The 17,435-nt window shown below is 46.0% G+C and overlaps 1 long non-coding RNA gene across 2 annotated transcripts in view; it reads left to right on the top strand.

Moving 5' to 3' along the window:
• The window catches only part of LOC117184673 (uncharacterized), a 38,907-nt gene extending 21,874 nt beyond the window's left edge, over positions 1-17,033 (top strand). Inside the window, exon 3 of one of the 2 annotated variants that reach the window (XR_004470086.1) lies at positions 16,414-17,033. This is a non-coding gene — a long non-coding RNA (uncharacterized lncRNA). The remainder of the gene's footprint in view (positions 1-16,413) is intronic. The other variant, XR_004470085.1, reaches the window with a different exon arrangement.
• The last annotated feature ends 402 nt before the right edge of the window (positions 17,034-17,435 follow it).

Genomic DNA, 17,435 nt, shown 5'->3' with positions numbered 1-17,435 from the left:
CCATTTCCATCCACTGTTCCACTGCTGGAGGAATGCCAATCGCAGCGCGGAAAAGACGCGTACAGCAAATACTCTGCTGCGCCAGAAGCAACAACAACGGCAACAGCGAGTACTGTAAATGCCTCAAACTGCGACGGCAGCAAATCTTTTTCCACTTTTGCGAAAACTCCAAAGTATTTACAAGCTTCAGTTCGCAGTCGCATCTAAAAATGTTTGGCATTTGCCAACACACGCACCAATGAATAAGTGAGGAGTGCCACACAGAGGGTGCGAGAGGGGGAGGGGAGAGGCGAAAGGGTGCTGAGTAGAGGTAGAGGTGGAGGTGGAGTGCGGCAAGGAGGCGACTAAAATGTTTGAATTTCAAACGAGAGCTCATTTCTTGCGTGCGTCGCTGCATTTCAAAACTGATTTGCAATGCGGCGATGCTGCTGGTGGGTGGAGGGAGGGGCATGCCACGGGGATTGGCAGGAAATGCTAGGCGGTTTTTAGACCATCTCTTCCCGCTGTTAGATGAACTCTCCCTCTGATGGCGAAAGCGGAACATGTCGGAGACCGCGGCGGCAGGGCAGCGGCAGCAGCAGCGTCAGACGGCGTGACTTGGATGAGTTATCGCGGCGACCACGCGTGAGTCTTCCCTCTGCGAGTGTGTGAGCGTGTGCGCAGTGTATGCACATGTATGTGTGAGTGGCTGTGGGTGTGGGTGTGCCACTCTGGGGTTCCTGCTGTTCAAACAAAAGGCGGCCATAAAACTGCAACAGTTCCCATAATTTATGACAAGCGGCGGAAAAACTGAGTTGACTGATAAGCAACTGGACATGTTGGCACTTTAACGAGAGCAGCCAGGGAGCGGGATGGGACGGGACGGGACAGGGATCGTGGAAAGCCTCAACCATTTCCCTATGCCACATGCCACAGCAACACTCAGAGCCCCCAATGGCAACGACAACGGCCACATCTTCAACTCAAATCCCACGAACAGCAGCAGCAGCAGCAGCCGAAACCTCTCTCGCACACGAAGCCAAAGCTGTTCTTGTTGCTGCCACGCGGTTTTAGCCTGCCACACGTTGCCAGATCCGAGCTCCCAGCTGCCAGTAGCTGCGGCCGCTGCTACTAGTTCTACTTCTTCTACTTCTACTACTACTACTACTACTACTACTACTACTGTTGCTGCTGGTTCTTCTGTTGTGCCACTGTGCAACATCCACGTGCAGCCTGCTGCTGGGCGCCGCATCACTTGGCAGCGTGTTTTTTGTCTCCGCGTCGACGTCAGCAGCAATTGCTGTTGCTGCTGGGCGACATTTTGGTGATGCAGCAACATATATGGCAGTGTGGCAACTGCAACTGCCGTTGAATTCCATGTTGCCAAGAGGTATGTGGGTTGAGGAAGCGAACCAGTTCAAGCCCAATGAAGGGTAGGGAGGCCGCATAGTATTCACTTCAAGAATGGAAAGACATTCTTCAAGAGAATTAAGTAGTTTTCCTCGGTCTGAACTTTTGTTCATTTCTCCGTGGACTTTCTTTTCGGTCTCTAAACTAATTGATATTTTGACTAAACAGCTGAATGATCTTTGATTTCTATGTCTTTCTATGTGCCCCCCCTGCCATTTGACTGCAGTTGGAAATTTCCTTCGACTAACAGGAGGCTCCTACTGACGTCTGATTTATGATCTTCTCTTGGCTCCAGTCTGAGGTTTGTGGCAAGCCATTTGCATGTGTAATTGCCTTGGCTTGCCACACTTCACTCCACTCAGCTGCACTCCATCTGTTCTGCAGCTCCATCTCCTGCTTCATCCTATCCTATTCCACAATCCCATTTCCATTTCCATTCCAATTCCAGTTTCTGGTCCAATCGCACTGTCATTAGTTCGGAGCAGTTTTTGACAGCTGCTGAGAGTGGTGTGGTGGTGCGGTGGTGCGGTGGAGCAGTGGTTCATTTATGACATTCGCCGAGCTAATTGCTGGAAACGGCAAAAGGTTTCATACGCCCCGTGGGCGTGGTTTGTGCACTTTAAAAACGCATTAAACAGCGGACAACAAATGCAGGCAATAGCAGGGCGGCAGCAAGGGAGGAAGGCAGGAAGGCAGGAAGGGAAGCAGCAGCAAAGGAGAACAACCCAAAAGTGGCACTTGCAACATGTCTGGGGCGTGCCCCACATTATGCTGAATGCAGGGAGAGGGCGAGGGAGCAAGGCGATTAATGAAGACTGCGAAGAGCTTGAAAAATGTGAAATTTCAATTAATCAGCAGGCAAAAAGGAGGCAATCCCAGCGGGAGAGAAGGAGGGAGAGAGTGAGGAGGAAACAGCAGAAAGAGAGGGCCATGCACAGAAGGAAGGAAAGAAAGAAAGAGATGGCGCAAAGATGCAACTGATTTATAACACTTTTACCTCTTGCTGCTGCTGCTGCTGTTGCTGCCCCAAGATAAGATCAAAGATCATTTGAAGGCAAGGTTAACGTTTCGGATTGCCATTGTTGTTGCTGGTCTGCATGTTGCTGCGGTGCATGTTGCTGGTGGCACGCGCGTTGCAGGTCAAAAGCGTGCAGCGCCAAAAAAAACGGTAGCCATGATAAATGTGCCTCATAGAAGAATCTGTGACTGCTTTTTGGGGAGCTCCTCTAGTTGTTCTTGTGGCTTACTTTGTGCTGCTGCTGCTGTGTCAAGTGTTGCTGTTGCAAGTTCTGCTGCGGTTTCTGGTTGCAAATGTAGCTGTTGTTCCTCCAGCTGCTGCTGCCGGGGCTCCTCTTTGTGCCTCTCCTTCTGGTAATGTTGACAATTTAGCACAAAATTTGTGTGCCATGTTATTAAAAATTTGCAACGCTTTCATGCAACATTTGGCGGGGCAATTAGTTGTGTTTATAATTGGGGACGTGATCGCTGTTCCAGCTCCAGCTACAGCTCCAGGTCTGTCCCCCTATCCCCCCGTTTCTGTTCTTTTTTTTCGGGGGAAACATGTTTGAACGCTATAAATCAATTTGGCGCAGGGCCCCGCCGGAGGATGCATGCAAAAATGCCCCGCAGATTGAGCTGCAACGAATGGGGAATGCCCTGCTGGAGACTCCAGAATTCCCATGCCCATGCCCATGCCCATACCCATGACCATGCCCTCATCGCCATACGCAGAAAAACTACTTCAATTCATTAACTCTTTCCCCGCTCCACTGACTCTTTGGCTTTTTTTTGGTTGTGCCGCAAATTGAAATCGAAGGAACCGTAAAAAATGTAAGCCAAAGCGAATTAAAATTTTATCGACAACAAAGTTGCGGTCCGAACAGCAATAAAAATTGTTACGCTGATGAACGACATGACACCAGGAGCAGCAGCTCCAGCAGCAACAACAATGCTACACCAATGCTACAGCAACAGCAACAACATTCTCTTCGATCGACCGCAGGAACATCCAACAACAACAGCAACAAGCGGCAGTGGCAGCGACAGCGGCAGCCAGTAGACCGCATCGCGAAATTTTTCCCTCTTTTTGTGGAGTACTTTTATTTGTTGTACCCTGGAAGAGGATATTATGCCTTTCGGAACTTGTTTGAAAAACAGAAAGAAGATTTTATTCAATTTCATAGAGATTTATTTAACTCCGATCAAAGGGATAATAATTACAATACTCAATGGTTATATCTTAATATCTTAGGAGGATCTTATATCTATTAGCCGTAACATCAATGCGGGACTTGATCAGCGCTCGATGATGGATTCCATTCATCATGTTTTGAGTGCTGCTGAACGCGTATGATGGTGATACATTCCTGTCGCACCGTCTTCGTTAAAAGAATCGGCTCAGCACCTATCGATATTGGTTGCAAAGCTTAGCGACTCGCACCAAAAGACAGTCACGTGAAATTTAAATAGTTCTTTGTACAATTCGTCTTGTTTAAGCCAAACGCAATCCATCAAGTATTAAGACAATGGAGCGTACAGATGGATGATTTTATGCAACGCTAAAATCACGAATCATGTGCGTTTACCAGCACTATGAAATCGATCACTGAGCGCTGAACGAGTTGTGTATCTGCAAGGGTATTTGAGGCTTCGATCCTTCAGTCTCTGTCTTCGTTCTCATTTTGTGTGGAGTACTTTTATGTTATTTATTTTTTGTTTTTTTTTTTTTTTGGTTTCGGCTAAACTCAAAATGAGAAATTGCTGCCGCTGGTGCAATTTTCATGGTTGACCTCATTTCGCTGTTTGCCGCTGTTGACTTTGTGGAATATTTTGTGGCAGCAGCAACGCATCATGTCCGTCTGTCAGTCAGTCCGTCCGTCCGTCCGTCAGTCCGTCCGTCTGTCAGTCAGTCCGTCCGTCTATCAGAGCCTGAGCTTCGACTGAGAGGCTGGGTCCGGGGGCTCTCTTGTCAGCGCCTGTGACAATTTGTCGCTAAACAATTTTTGGCCTGGCAAAAGTTGACGTTGTTTATGGGGCCCTGTCGCTGGGCCCCTTCTTCCTGTTTTTGATATTGCAGCAGTTTTCGGGGCGAAAATTCAATAAATAACAATGTAATTATGTGGAGAGCCAGACCACTGGCTAACTTGATTTTCGAGGGCTGGAGTGTACCCAACTTGAAGACTCATATCCCTATTCTGAATGGAACAAAACGAAGAACAAATATCTCTTCTTGCCTGCCTGACTGCCTGCCTTCCTTCCTGTCTGTGAAGCCTGAGGGTCCATTTGAATTGGCGTTAATGTTCCGGGTCAATATTTGCCCAACGCTTCGACATCAAAGCAAAGCGAGTAACAGAAATAGAAACAGAAACCAGGCACCAGAAACAGCTTCAAGCCAGGACGTGAACATGAATATCCTTCCATTAGGCACCTGGCCACCTGTCCTGGGTCAACAAGAGGCACGCAAAGTGCGTGCCTCAAAGTGGCATCCGAGGCATCCTCCTACAAGTATACATTTCCCTCTTTTACACCTTTTCCTCCTGCTGCCGCTGCTCCTCCCACACTCGGACATCGTTCACACTCTTCGACGTCATAAAAATCAGGTGCGGCATATTAGAGACAGCTCTGCGGACAAGGACACGGGCACGGGCACGGACAGAAAGTAGCCGGGGCTCACGTCAATGGGAATTTGAAAATGGTAAAATCCAGAGCGGAGAGAGAGAGAGCGAGCGAGCGAGAGGAGAGGAGAAAGGGAAATGTTGTCCGTTCTCGTACTGTCCTGTAAATGCTTTGTTTACAACGATACCCATGATTTCTCTCTGCAGTGAGAGAATTTTCGGGATGAAAAGCAAGGAATATATGCATGTAGATGGCTCAAAACTTAGGATAGGACTTATACTATTATATTATGTAGATCTGAGTCAATACCTTTTACCAAAGACATATCTTAATAATTGTAGATCCCAAATCATGGAAATAGTAATAGTTACCTCTAAAGATTACCTCTAAATAATGACAGCACTCATCGCGCACTCGAATTTCCAGTCACTTCCTTCCAAATGGATTCTTTTTTGTTTTGTAATTTCTCTAGGTGTAGTAGGAAATGGTGGCCCAGAGTCATGCCCCGTCATTCATCTACGGCTGTCCATGGCTGGGGCCATGCATCTGTAAGATAGATTTGACGACGTGTTTTCCATGGAACATTTGTGCAGCATGCTTACCGATGCGATCTTTGTTTGTGCCTCGTGCGCTCCGCTCTCCATCAGGAGCCATTCGACTGAATGAGCGGGAATGGTTGGGGGGCGTGGTGGCAATGGGAACAGCAAAGCGTCGATGACAACAGCAGCAGCAGCAGCAATAATAGCAGCAACATGGCCATTTCACTCCCCCTCCCCCTCTCCTTCGCCATCTCCGTCACCGTCTCCCTCTTTCTGTCCATCCCGCTTCCTCTTCTCTTTGGAAAATGCTTGGAAAATGTGCACAATTTTCACATCCGGTGTCACATTCGATTCAATTGAGATTTACCTGAACGTGACTAAAATACGCAAATTAAAAACGCTCGAATGTTCCTCTATCCTGTGTGTATCCCAGTGTGTGAGTGCTCTATCTAGGAGGTGCTGCTTGCGTGTGTGTGTGTGTGCGTGTGCTCTGTATCTTTGAGTGTGCGTGTGTGTGTGTTCATTCTCCCGTTACCATGTTAACAACATTTACGAAGCTCAGGTCGAGATTTTTTCCCCCAGTTTCCCCCTTTTCTATTTTGTTTTTTCGGGTCTAGTGGAAGGAAATCTTGTTTTGGGTTTAGTTTTTTTTATGGGTCGTCTGGCTGGGGTGCTTATCGTTGGAATAAATTGCCGCTAGATGGAGCATATGATGGGATAATGCTTATACGATTACCCAATGAATTAATCAATTTCAATATTCCATTTCCAATTGGATTTCCGATGTTTATTTGCTTTTGATTTGCCACATCCCACAGGAGTCGCTTAGTAGTTTTATTGGCTTTTCCCTGGCCCCCTACCGCTCCCCACCCCCAGTTATCTGGCCTGGCTACAACTTAATTAAATAACTAATTGAAATTTTTGCGCATAAAATGCAATTAACTATCGCTAACAATTCTCAATGATTGGCCGTGCCCGTGCTCTCCGTGCTGTCCGTCCTGCCCGCGAAAACTAACCCACGAATAATGCAAATTATTTGCACAATTTCGAGCAAGGCTCAATGAACCGTTATGCTGTTGTGGGACGCGGAAAGTCAACGCCAGGGGGGCGCCATAAATCGATTAATGCCAAAGTGTTATGTAAATAAAATGACCAAATAGATACACTATCGTACCAGTACAGTACTCCACTCCACTCCACTGGCCTCCACTCCCCGCCGCGTACAATGCGGGAGAACACAATTGAACCCGAGGGGGGCAGGGTTTTAACCCCACTGACCTCTCTGCTGTTTAACCATATTTGTTGCTACATTAAAGCCAGAATTTAAACTGCATTTCGTTGGGGTTTTGAATTGTGGGATCGCTTTGTGTTCTGGGTGAAAGATCACGCCTCAGTGACCTTTGTTTGTGGTCCGTCCGTTGGGGAATTAGCGACGCATCGCCAGTTCAACAATTGCATTCATATAGGAATCACTTTTATTTTTGAGGGTGCTTGTTGAATTAATGTTGAATTGAATGTTATTTCGGCTGTTAAATTACTGATTGCGGCTTGAGCCCTGATCTTCAATGGCGCCAACTTCAAAGTGACAATAATTTGGCCATTGAGCTAAGGGCCAATGGACATCCCAGCCAGAGTCATCCAGCATCTTGGCTGGGATCTGGTCTGGTCTGCTCATTAAATTCGCTTGTCATTTAATTGCTCTCCTCGATGGCTTCATGGCCACGCATCAGCAGAAACTTGGCCCGCTCTTTGCTTAATTCTTTTTTGGTGCATTGCCAATTGTCATAATGGCCGAGACGGCGCTGGCCATGCTGGCAATTATGAGTTAAGAGGAATCACTCTGCCAGACCCCAGGCCCATTAAAAAAAGTGGAGACGCGCACACAAAGTTTGTGCTTCAGTCCGGGATCCGAGATGGAGACGGTATGGATATGGGGACAGGACTGGGGGGCCCATAAAATTAGTCGTGGCCAGAAAAGTGCATTTGCTTGTGGGCCAACAGTCGTGGATGGTAGATGGTGGATGCAGGAGGGAAAGGGAAGTGCTTGGTTTCGGGGCAGAAGGAAACCACAGACATTGCTGCACATCGTCCACATCTCGTAAACGTTCAAATGGAATGGAATGGAATGGACAATTTAAATGCAGCATTGGGCTATTGACACGCCCACTCAATGGGCTGCCAACGGAGTCTCTCCTCGAAAGAGGGGTAGGGGAGGAGTCGGGGACTGTGCGTGATTTGAAATGGTTTTTAAGAGCAGCTCTTAAATGGCTTCACCAGAGGAGATACATACTCGTATATGTGCTAAATGATGACGGTCATATGTCAAGCAGTTAACTGGACTGGATGGCAAAGTGAATAACTCTAAAGCTCTAAAGCAGGAATACTCGTGTGTGACCCACCGAAGAGCGGAAGAGAGCGAAGGAAGAACCCCGATAAAGACAAAGAGAGAGAGGAATACTCATAAAGAAAGGAATGCAGTAGAGCATGCAAATGGGAGAGGCAAAGAATTGTGGCCACGCAACCTAGGGGGAAACCTTCCAGAATACGTATGTATATCAAAATATTAGCCCACATTCCTTGCCTTCCTTTCCACCTTTCCACCTTTCCTGACGGCCTGACGACATCTGCCCCGCCGTCACATGCAACTTTTGAAATCTGTCAACATCTAAGCCAAAACTTCAATCAACTCGTCGGACAAGTTAATTGAATTTCACCCCTAAACCGAAACGAACGAAATGAAACGCTAAAACTATAGAGCAGCAGGTTCCCGGAACCGCACTTGCCACACCGCACCGCCCCGCTCCGCACCACACCACACCACACCACGCCACACAGATGCAATTTACATGTTCACTTTATTTTGAATTTTAATTTGAATTTGAATTTATTTCAAGTGCTGGCTTCGTTTTCGAAAAACGTCTCTCCCTAAACAGACCCGAGCGATTGGCTGACTTGGATATTTTGCATAGCCCAAAAGCAGGTCCATTATTTTGCATATTGGTCGAAGGCCACAAAACTTTCTGACTTTCCACAAGGACTGCCACAGAGATAGAGAAAGAGGGGGGGAGACATTCAAGTGACACTTTTTGGACAGTTTTGCATGGTGCATATGAATAAAGTCAAAGGGGGAGTGGCAGTGGCAGTGCCAATTGATGTGTGTGTGTGTGTGTGTGTGTGTGTGGGGGGGGGGGGGGGGGGGACGAGGACGTGTCATGAATTCATTTTGCATACATTTTCAGTCAGAGATCAAATTTGCTTTTGCATCCTTTGGCTCCTACTCTGCTTTGCTTGTTTGTCTGACTGGTAAATCAGAAAATCATATTTCAATTATTGTTGGAAAACAGCAACCGTACACCCGTAATAAACGAAATGATTATAGGGCCCACACACATTGAAATAACACTGCGACTGAGACTCGGACTGGGACTAGAACTGGGACTGGGACCACTCAGTGGATCCTCTGTGGACCTGTTTCTGGCCAAATTTGTTGGGGCAAAAACTACAAATTTGTGCAGGCCAGACAACGGCAGTAAACAATTTGCAATTGAATCGTATGCCGAATGGATTGGCTGCACATTTGAGAGCGAGAAAGAGGGAGGGACATAGAGGAACAGAGAGAGAGAGAGAGAGAGAGAGAGAGAGAGCTCCGTCTGTGCTGTTGCCACCTATCAATTTCACATTTCCAATCTATTAACGAACGAACGGACTGTCTATCAATGGCAAACAGACATGGGAAAAAGCCTGACAGAGAGAGAGAGAAAGAGTTTGATTAAAAAATGCTGCTGTCCATGGTACTCCTTCCACTTGCTCGCTCTATAGTATGTATATCGCTACCTCCAATATCGTGGATATAACGTGTGAAAAAGTTGTTTGTAAAGGTACCGCCACCCGGTACCACCCGTCGCCTACCACCCGTCGCCTGTCACGGGTTAATTTCGCATGCAAATAATGTCACGTGCTGTGTCACGTTGTGTCGCCGTTTCTGTTGAATGAACTTGATTAAAATTCAATGCGACGTTAATTAAATTCAACCCAATGCAATTTACATTCAGTTCTTTTTTCTGCCCTTTGGTTTGAGGTTTTATCTTTAAAGCCGTTCGTTCCTTATGCCGCTTCCGCTTCCGGCTGCTCGTCAATAGTATTGAGTATATGTCCAGCCTCTCAAAACATTACTTCCGGTGGAAGGAGACATGAAGTGATGACCTATTTAAAATCGTGGCACGGGAAAACCAAATTTAACGAGTGGATAAACAATAAGGAATGAAATTTCTGGCCAATTTAAGTGCCCGAAATTGTGGCCAAGTGGACTTTAAGCCAGTTTCAGTTGTGGCTGCTGCTGCCTCTCACCTTTTGCTTGGTTGCACGTGGCGTATGAGCAATCGGCACATAAATTACCCGCATAAACATTGTAAGGACTCCCGACTTGGAGCCGGAATTCCGGTGCATTGTGTGGCTTCGTCGCCGCCGCCGCCGCCACGTCTAGACAAAGCAATCATAAATAATTTCTGCATAAAGACGTCATAATTTGCCTCAACTCTTTTCCACCTCCTCCCCATATGCACCCCACATGCTCTCCCCCCTCCGATTCGACCTTTGACTGTGCGAACTCCCCTCTTAGACAGACATTCGAGCTGTCCAAATATTTTGTTATTAAATGAAATTGCAATGTTTGCTGCTGACCAATTTGACCACCACTTTTGCCGATGCTGGAGGTGGTGGTGGTTCCTCCTGTGGCGGTGGTGGCTTGGAATGGCTGCTCATTATGATTGCAGCGCAGAAAAATGTTTGCCAGGGCAACCAGTCCCCTTCTGTTCGGTCCATTCCCTTCCGTTCTCTCCCGTCCAGATCCTGCTGCTTGCTTGTCTGGGAATTTCATTTCAGGGTTTGGTCAGTGTACGGTTGTTTGTGTGTCCGTGATGGCGAGAGAGGGGAGAGGAGCATTTCACTTTTGCGTTTTGTTAAACGTTTTTATGAATTGTTTGCTGCTCTGCCCGACTATTGTTGTTGCTGCTGCTGCTGCTGCTATTGTTATGATGCGGTTTGGGGTAGCAACTAGCTGTGGGGCAAGCGCAGCCCCAGAAGAGGGCTGAAAGCGCTGTAGTGCGTAGCTGGTTGGATGTACTCTAAGATCGGCTGAGGTTCGCCTGAATGAGAGATCGAACAGGATTGCAGCCGCTGTGATAGATCACGAAACCTAACGATGATCCAAAGACACTCAATGATCAGCTACGTCCCATTGTGAAGTAATTTAGGCACCTTTTTAGGCATTCTTTGAAGAGTATCCAAGCTTCTCCTTGCTGAAGAAACACCTGACTTGTTCCTTGTTATCCCGGCCAGGCCTTGGGGGACTGTGCTGGGGACCATGTTTGTTTTGAGCTGGACAACAGAGCCATTTAATGAAATTTTAAACATTTTTGTGTTCTAATAATGAAATGCTTATGGTTGGTTTCTGTGGCCACGGACACGAGTCCCAGACTCGACTCGACTCGAGTCCACATTTCCCCCCGCTCTCTAGGGCTACCTGCCAGGAAGCCAGGAGGCCAGGACTTAAAGTTATTGGTTGTGAAGATACTGCGAAAAACTTTTGCACTGCATTCGATGCACTGCAGGTGAGAAAATTTCAGGTGGTGGAGGCACAACTCGAGTGAACTGCGAGAACTCGTTAAAAGTTACACTCAAGAACACCGCTGTCTCACCTTGCTGTTGCCCCTGCTCCGAGCTCCGAGCTCCGTGCTCCGTGCTCTACCCCCTTTCTCGCCATCTCAATTGAAAGTGTTTTGGTGGAAAGTTTGCCATAAATAATGCGCTGCTCAATATTAACAAGTCGAGACGTAAACGTCGACGGCGACTAAAAAGTTTAGCGCACTTCAATAAACAAAGTGCCAGAAGCAGGAGCCCCTGCCCCTGCCTCTGCCTCTGTCTCTGTCCCTGTCCCGACCAACCCCTTCCTTTCCTCTCAGCCGACAGTTCTTTCGCTGTTATTTCCAAGTTGTCAACAGTTTATTGATGTTGGCTTTTTGGCCGCCAGCCCCTTGCCGCCTGCCTGATGCGACATGAATAATCAAAGGAGAAAAGCCAGAAATAAAACGCATTTACAGGCAAATGGCAAATGGTAAATCGTAAATGGAAAATGGCAAAATAATTTCAACACTAAAAGCCTCTTCCACTTGTTGTTGTTCTTGGGTGCTTGTTCTTTTTGTGGCTGCCACCAGCTCCCCCCTTTGGGTGTGTCTCCTTTTTTGGGCCTGGTGACGCCCCCATGCGATTGTCGCCCGCGGGCATTCGTCTTTCATATCCGGCCTCACACAGCTTCCGCTGCTGTTTGCCAGGGCCCAAAAGGGAAATTGATTTTGGCCTGCCCGTTGGTGGGGAGGGGACTAGGCGAGGCGTGTGTGAAGGCTGAGGGCTTTCCATTCCAAATGTTAATTAAGTGTCTAGTTTAAAAGCCAAGCCAAAGTCAGCCATGAAATATTAAGCGGCTGTGCTGTGCCGACTTGTGGCCGGGGCTCATCAAAAATTTCTCAGCTCAAGGACAGGCCCGGTCGGAGGCTCAGGCAACGGCCCAGGCCCAGGCCCGGGCACAGTCACAGTCACAGGCCCAGTAACCTGAATAGAGCCTGCTCTGACATATGTACATACATATTTGCGCGAAGGCAGTTAATTAACTGGTGTGCTAACTAGGCAAACACATACACATACACATACACATACACGTATCCGTACCCGTACCATCCATACCGTATCTACCATCTACATCCCGAGATAGCATCCCCAGGCCCATCCTTCCCCCTTGATGATAACGCTTGAAAAATGTGACTTAATGAAGTGCGAAATATGAGGAGATTTCTATGGGGTAATGAGGCAGCATCTACCATATCTGATGGCTCTGTGTGTGTGTGTGTGTGTGAGTGCGGTCTGTTTGAATATACACCACATGTGTGTGTGTGTGATGACATAATATCCTTATATCATACATCGCCTGGGCTTATATTTTGTGGCTGCTTTAAGGCTCTTTAAGTGCTTTGAGCTACAAATGGTGGTCGCTTTTAGAGGAATTCCATATTGTTGGAAAACGATACCCAGGCGGAAAGGAAGGGAACAAGAATTGGAACTACTGTATTTTACCAACGTTTGTATTTATGTGTCCCCTTAAACTATAAATAAACTTTAACATACCTTCTGGTACTGTTTACTTCCAGGGTATCCCTGCCGTTGAGCTTCTTTTTGCCCCGCACTTCTTATTTTCAGTTGTCATGTTTCCGTTGTTGTTGTTACTGTTTTTCCGTAGTGCTGCTGCTGCTGCTGCTTGCTCCTCCACTTGCCCCAAATCGAAGCTATAAAAGTAATTAAGATAACGACTTTTGTGCTGTTCACATTTTTGGGGTCTCCCGCACTCTCTCTCCTGCTCTGTCTCTGTGGCAACCGCTCCCGATGGATGATATGTATCGTGTATTTGCTTTATAGCCAGAGTTTTACAATATTTCCTTTTTGGCTCGATGCCCTCGAAGCCTCTCCCCACACCATACCACACCGCACCCCACCGCTCCCGCCCTTTGCCCGGCTTCCTGTTGTTTGTGCAATTTTCTTGAAATTTCATTTCTTAACTTTTGCCGCCGGCTTTTGAGACTGTAAATCATATGAGAAGTAAAGTGGGGGAGTGGTGGTGGTGGTGGTGCAGGGGGGACTAAGAGTCGATGCCATGTGTTATTGTTGCCACAAAACGGGGCACAAAATGGGGCTGGGGCCATAGACTGTTGCTTGCCACTGTTGCCTTTTGCGCTTTGCCAGCTGGATGTTCCTTTTCGTTTTCTTCTAATTGTTTGCTTGGCCACAGGGGACACAGACAAACAGTGTGAGAGAGAGAGAGAGAGAGAGAAGGAGAACATATCGATTAATTAACAAAATTAAAAGATAAAAGTTTAGAGAGAGAGAGAGACGACGAAGTGGAGATACAAAGACACACATCATATGTACGAGTACGTGTCTGCAACGACCAGATGGAGTTTTTGATTTATATTCTTTTGCCTTTCAGCTGGAAGCTGGAAGCGGGAAGCGGATGATTATAACGATAGGGGATGCAAACCATAAGCGGGATCATTACATACATATATTCGCAATTTTAATGAGTGACTTATGAGTAATTTATTTTAGTATAGACGGGACTTTAAATCCGATTTCCATCCGCCCTTTTTAATGCCATTCTTTTCTCCCTATCATTGGGTGCATTGACTGCGTTTAGTATGCACTTGGCCAAATGCCAAGTGATTTTCTGTTTTATATAGATATTGTGTGTGCCACAAAGGAGACTCTACAACCCCAACCCCCACCACCCGCAGGCAGCTAAACAATCGAGTGCACTTTACGCTGCTTGTTGCATACTGTCAGGCGCTGCTGTTGTCGTCGACGGCTCACGTAGCTTATCCAAAGTGATAAGGATAAGGCAAAGTCAGTCAGTTGGTCGGTCCTGTGCGTGCCAGTGCCACTGCTGACACAATTTTGCCTCCTTCTCTCTGTCTTGCATCATACTTGGGGTCACGGCTCGTTGGACACTCGAGTGGCACATCATTTCCGCTGGGCTGCCTCTGCCGCTGCCGCTGCCGCTGCCACAAGCTTGCGGCAAGCATTGCTAGATTTTTCTCAGTCAGAGTCTTCCTTCGCCTTGTCCTGATTGCATTACTGGAGTCGACCCGAAGTTCGAAGCTGTCGCTGATTGAATTTTGCACCCAACCATCGTCATTTCCTTCATCATCGCCATCGCCATCGTCAGGGCCTACTGCGGATCAGCTTTAAGCGCATTAAAAGGGCAGCCAGTGCAGTAGCAGGAGCAGTAGCAGGAGCATCCTGGTTCAGCATCGGCATCGGAGGCCATCGGAGAATGTCGAATGTGAAATGCGTGCTAATTAAAAGGCAAAACATTTATGCAATGCCAGACAAGGCACACAAAAGCCACGTCGGCCGCCATGGCAACACACATTCACCCCAGCTTCTCGCAGCTCCTGCAACTCTTTTGCTGATTTTCCTGCTCCCACTCTGGCTCCACCACTGGCAAATAAATCCCATATAAACAGGAGATAATCCAGCCAACATCATTGCAAATGCCATTCATCGCAGGGGCTCCTGCTCCTGTTCCTGCTCCTGCTCCTGCTCCCGCTCCAGCTCCCGCTCTTGCTCCTGTTTCTGTAACAGCTACTGACTACCGCTGCTCATGTTCCATCTCCTGCTCCTTTGGCAGTGCTCTGCAGCTACAAGTGAATGAATGAGAATGCCTGCTGGCCTCTGCTGAATGATTGGCCATCCATGGATGCACTCGTCGGGATTTATTGATTTTCCCAGGGAAAGGCAGTGCCGATTGAGAATTGGGTGGAGATTGAAATAGAAAAAGAACTGTGTTTTGTAATTAGCAGAATTGGCAGCCTGTTAAGTGGGGAAGGCTTTGGGGGATAGCTGAAATTGAGCTGGAAAGGTGAAAGGTGGCAGAAGAACGGCTCACAGCCAATGAAGAGAATGAGATCCATAATCCAATCATAAATGAAAATCCACACTAATTCCAGCTTGGATTTGATTTTTTTTATATTTTTTGAGTGCCGTCTAATTTCATTAAAGTTGATTTCCATTTAATTTAATTTGAATCACAGCTTCTGCTTGCGAATGTTTACCCCGAAAGAGGGGCGAGGGGAGTTCTATATCACATTATGGCAACATTTGCGTAATAATTAGTGAGGCATAGACAAATGAAAATGAAATTTCCAGGGCGACACTGGGATGGCTGTCAGCGTTGAAAAGCTAAACAAACTGCTGCACACATTGTGCAAACAGTTCAAGTGAAAGGCCTGGGGCAAAAGTGAAATGCAAGTATAAAAAAACTTAGCATACATTGCAGATGAAAGCACTTCATTAGCGAGAATCCTGAATGTTTATTTTCACATATTCATGGGTCCACGAAGAGAGAGACGATGCGGATGCGGATTCTCAACTCCCTTTTGAATTTCATTATGGCCAACGATAAAAACCGAATGGAGGTATTGTAACTGGAGACGGACTTCTGGCTGGGGTCCAGCAGCCGGAAGAACAGTATATGTCTCGCTACACATTTTCCTTGGGGATGATATGTACAGGCTTTAGGAGCACCACTCCTGGCTCAACCTGAGGCCCAATCGAAAGGTAGTTTCAACGAAAGATTATAAGGAGGACAGCTTCGATTGTATAATTTACCCACAATTAAGATAGTTAGCAGTGGAATACCATAAATGTAGGATACTCGGGCTGAAACTTCTTCATTTTGCGGTCGAAATTATTGAAGTATTGACAGGCAATTAGGGATTGGGTGATTCGGATTTAAATGGAAACCCAAATCGAATATCGACATCAACCATATAAATGAATAAATAAGCAAACTAAAGGGCAACCTCATGCTGATTTATATATTTTGCACTTAATTTATTGTCATAATTGTTGAATTTGCCATTCTCATTCCATTCTTTGTTATTGTATTCATTAATGATGTAATGTAACTTTATTAATGCTGTCAGCGTTTCCATTTATTTATAATTTATTTGCCAATGTTTTTTCGAGCCTCGTTATGGTTAATGGCCTTTTGTTTTACCGCCTCTGGTCTCGGGTCGCTCTCTCGGTCCGGCGCCTGTCAATGCGAATATTTGTAGTTTATTCTGTTTTTTTCAGTAGTATTTCACTTGTCTGCCAATTGTTGGCCTGTGTAAATTATTGCGCTTATTTTGTATGGGAAAATAATACCAAATATCAATCATTGGCCATGAAAATACATTTTTCCGAATAATGAAACCTGAAACGGGTATCCAAAAAGTCCCTAGCGATGATCATTAAATTGTAATCTCTGTTCTTCTCGTTTAAGGTTCTAAATCCATCTGGAACTTAGCATGAAACGTATTGAAATCTTCATCTACACGAGAACTCCCTCTAAGCTAGAGGATAATCATCAATAAATCTTGGCATACTTTTGGGCTGACGATTTTAAAAAAGTGCAACGGGGCTCTGTTAAGTTAAACCAAGGTGAATCTTTTGGGGGCACTAGAGAGCAATGTTAAATGTTTGAATCAGAGATGTTGATGCCGATCGATAGTCTGGATTCTCACGATACTGGGAAAGTAGATCTTTTGCCTATCTGTCCCTTTTGTATTCACTTCGGAATACTTATCCATTAGGGTATTCAAGTGTGTAAGCAAATTATTTCCATATAATATATACATTTACTCTTTTTTTTCATGTGGAAAATTTGTATTTTATTGTAAACAAGTTTACTGCTACCTTTCCTGGCAACTTAATCTAGTTTTACATTTAAGAAGAAAAACAATTGATCACAGGAGATACATACATAAAATTAATGTAACATATATGGAAAAGGTACATACATTATTTACAATATTTACAAAAAGTTAATGAAATGTTATAGGAGGGATCTAGTTGGGATATCCAGTGGATGACACCTTTTGAGTCTTCTTTTCCTTGGTGGGTTAATTCTTGATTTTTATTGAATAACTATTATTATAATAATTCGTGATGAAAAGGATGTCCTTTCCGATGGCAATCGGTTGGCAGGACTCTCCCGATCACGCAGAGCCATGCCACGCTCCGATCGGCTGCCGTATAGCTGAGATATAGCGTGCAGAACAAACAAATATTCAAATGATTTGCACATCCAACCATTCGGCGGAAGGCTATATCTGAGATATATGGCGCCAGATCGTAGCAGGACCCATTTTCCCAGGATCGTGGGGATCCAGACTGTCGTTCGGCACCAAAATCTCGACTACGAAAATGAGGCCGGTTCTTTGCAAATTTAATGATGTAACCATCATGATTTTTTGCGAAAATCGTGAGAGAATGGATGTCCTTTTTTCCGATGGCAATCGGTTG

The sequence above is a fragment of the Drosophila pseudoobscura genome, chromosome X, assembly GCF_009870125.1.
Source record: "Drosophila pseudoobscura strain MV-25-SWS-2005 chromosome X, UCI_Dpse_MV25, whole genome shotgun sequence".
NCBI classification, from domain to species: domain Eukaryota; kingdom Metazoa; phylum Arthropoda; class Insecta; order Diptera; family Drosophilidae; genus Drosophila; species Drosophila pseudoobscura.
This window is presented reverse-complemented; position numbering and strand designations above follow the sequence as displayed.